The sequence below is a fragment of the Neophocaena asiaeorientalis genome, unplaced genomic scaffold (assembly GCF_003031525.2).
Source record: "Neophocaena asiaeorientalis asiaeorientalis breed wild unplaced genomic scaffold, Neophocaena_asiaeorientalis_V1.1 scaffold383, whole genome shotgun sequence".
Taxonomy (NCBI): domain Eukaryota; kingdom Metazoa; phylum Chordata; class Mammalia; order Artiodactyla; family Phocoenidae; genus Neophocaena; species Neophocaena asiaeorientalis.
Genome location: NW_020173940.1, coordinates 409,453 through 412,747, shown reverse-complemented (window position 1 = coordinate 412,747; position 3,295 = coordinate 409,453). Strand labels below are relative to the sequence as shown.

The window sequence follows — 3,295 nt, the reverse complement described above, 5'->3', positions numbered from 1 at the left end:
TGGTGGGGATATAAATTGGTGCAGCCACTGTGGAAAACAGTATGGAGGTTTCACAAAAAACTAAAAATAGAACTACCATATGACCCAGGAATTTCACTCCTGGGTATTTATCAAAAAAAAAACAAACAAAAACACTAATTCGAAAAGATACATATACCCCAATGTTGATAGCAGCATTAGTTACAATTGTCAATGTATGAAAACAACCTAAGTGTCCATCAACAGATGAATGGATAAAGAAGGTGTTTTATATATATGAAAAAAAGTATATAAAAAATATACACACACACACACTAGAATACTATTGAGCCATAAAAAAGAATGAAAATTTGCCATTTGCAACAACACAGATGGACTTGGAGGGTGTTATGCTAAGTGAAATAAGTCAGACAGAGAAAGACAAATACTATATTATATCACTTATATGTGGAACCTAAAAACTACAATAAACTAGTGAATTTAACAAAAAAGCAGACTCATAGATTTAGAGAACAAACTAGCGGTTACCAGTGGGGAGAGGGAAGCGGGGAGGAGCAAGATAGTGGTAGTGGAGTAAGAGATACAAACTATTACGTATAAAATAAGCTACAAGGATATACTGTATGCCATGGGGAGTATAGCCAATATTTTATAATAACTATAATGGAGCACAATCTTTAAAAATTGTGAGTCACTATATTGTACACCTGTAATATATAATATTGTATAGCAACTATACTTCAATAAAAAATAATAAAATTAAAATATATGAATATAATATAATAGCAAAAAAGTAAAAATAAGAGAAAGATTGGAAAATAAAGTTGAGAATATCTCCCAGAAAATTAAAAAAGCAAATACAAATAGGGCAGAAAATATAAGAAAGAAACAAGACTGATTCAGGAAGCCCAACATTTATATAATAGAAATTCCAAATAAGGCAGAGAAAATGGGAGGGAAAAAATTATCAAAGAAATAAAACAAGAAAAATTCCCCAAATTCAACTGATAGACATGGATCTCCACAGTGAAAAAAGTGTACAGTATACAACAGAAATATATAAACAAAACAAAATAAACTCACATCAAAATCCATCAATCCATCACTGCAAATGTCACCTGAAGAATGAAGGAGGATCCTGAAAATTTACAGTAAGAAAGAGATTAAATTAACATGCTAAGGACCATGTAAAATAGTACCATCAGCCTTCTCAACAGCAATGATGAAACCATAAAACAAGGTAAACATGCTTTTAAAATTATGAAGCATGATTTGCTACATAAAACTTTAAGTCTAAACTATATCGACTGTGAGAATAGAAAAACATTTTCCAATATACATGCTCTCAAACAATTACTCCCTCCACATAATCACCTGAAACTGCTGGAGAATGTTCTCCAGCAAAACAAGGGAGTAAATAAGAAAGGAAGGCGCAATATGTCTTTGAGCTCTCTATCAATCAGAGTTCCTAGTTTCAAACAACTAAAGAGAATTCTAGGTGATTATGTAGATGCAGAGCATATCTGGAAGATATGGGTCATTTGTAGAATCATTGGAAGGGCTAGAAAAACAAGCCATGCCACTGCACTGTCCCCAAAGAAATGTGACTTTTTACATCTCTCAAGGAGTGGTGGGGATGGGGGTGGGGCAGGGGCCGGTAGGAACCATCATGGGTCACCACAAGCACTGAAAGGTTCAGCACAAGAAACCCAAGATCCAGGACATCTACTGAAGGCTGTTGGTCAAACTGTACAGATTTCCAGCCAGAGCACCAACACCACCTTCAATCAAGTTGTGCTGAAGAGCTCGTTCAAGAGTCATACCAACTGGCCCGCCCACTGTCCCTTTCCCTGATGATCCGTAAAATGAAGCATCCTGGCCTGGAAGACAAAACAGCTGTGGTTGTAGGGACTAGGGCTGACGACAACGTGCATGTCCAGGAAGTGCCCAAACTGAAGGTATGCGATGCACATGAGCACCCGCATGTAGAACCGTGTCCTCAAGGCCGCGGGGAAAGATTGTCACCTTCAACCAGCAGACCCTGGACTCCCCCAAGGGCTGTAACACCGTCCTGCTCTCCGGTCCTCGCAAAGGCGGAGAGGTGTATGGGCATTTCCGCCCGGGGAACAGCACAGCCACACTAAACCCTTCGTGGGACCAGAGGTTCGAGCATGCCAACAGCCAACGGGCCAGACACAGCTACAAAAACGAACCCAAGATCCTGCCTTGTTATTAAAGATTTTGGATGTAAGTAATTAAGAAAGTAAAATGAAACGAAGTGAAATGAAATGATTTTAAAAAGGGATCATTGAGGCCTTTCTATTTTGTACACAAAACCACTGGGCATCATGCCTGTGGACACCTCGGAGATCGCAACGTAGATACACATGGCTCCAGCCACTTGGTGGGCAGTGAGGTGAGAAAAACAATGGTTTGGGTGAATCACGTGATTACAGAGCTAGGGTTCCAGATGGTCATGATTGGCCTCCATAACAGCTCTAAGGAAATAGTGAGAACAGGGATGGGAGAGGGCAGTTAACTACCAGAGGCCCCTCCAAGTATTGGCTGAGGGCCTTAAGCTGCCTCTGCCTATATGAAAAACTTCACCTTATAAACAGTGTTACTTCTGTGACCACCAGAGGAGAGCACTCCCTGTCCCTTCCTTTATCCATCGTGAGCCAAGTTAAAGTCAGCCGTGGACATATTTGACTGAGATATCCTAGCTCACATGTTTGTGTCCTGGATGAAACGGTATCAGGGAAAATGAGAATCTACCATTTTCACCTACTATACCATAAGTCACTCTTTACTTCCCTACAGTGCCCATAAGAGTGAGGATTTTCCCAATCACAAAAAGGTTTCAGATGCTGGGCATACAAAAAAAACAACAAATGTTTGGTTTTGTTTTTGTATTTTTTTTCTTTTTTTTAATACTATCCATGAAATAGTGGCTTCAGCACTAGCAAGAGGTGAAGGGCATTTCCTAAAGGACAACATGGAGTGTGAGGATGGTGGTTATTCATTGAGCCTGGAGAACAACCAGACAGACAGAAGCTGAACACTTAAGAATTAAAGTTCTGGGAGGGATTTCCTAAAATTAAATTAAAAGTATTCCAGGGCTTCCCTGGTGGCGCAGTGGTTGAGAGTCCGCCTGCCGATGCAGGGGACACTGCTTCGTGCCCCGGTATGGGAAGATCCCACATGCCATGGAGCGACTAGGCCCGTGAGCCATGGCCGCTGAGCCTGCGCGTCCGGAGCCTGTGCTCCGCAACGGGAGAGGCCACAACGGTGAGAGGCCTGCGTACCGCAAAAAAAA

The 3,295-nt window shown here is 40.9% G+C and overlaps 1 pseudogene; it reads left to right on the top strand.

Moving 5' to 3' along the window:
* The first annotated feature begins 1,648 nt into the window (after positions 1–1,648).
* Positions 1,649–2,238, top strand: LOC112404660 (60S ribosomal protein L18 pseudogene; annotated as a pseudogene).
* Positions 2,239–3,295: the final 1,057 nt, after the last annotated feature.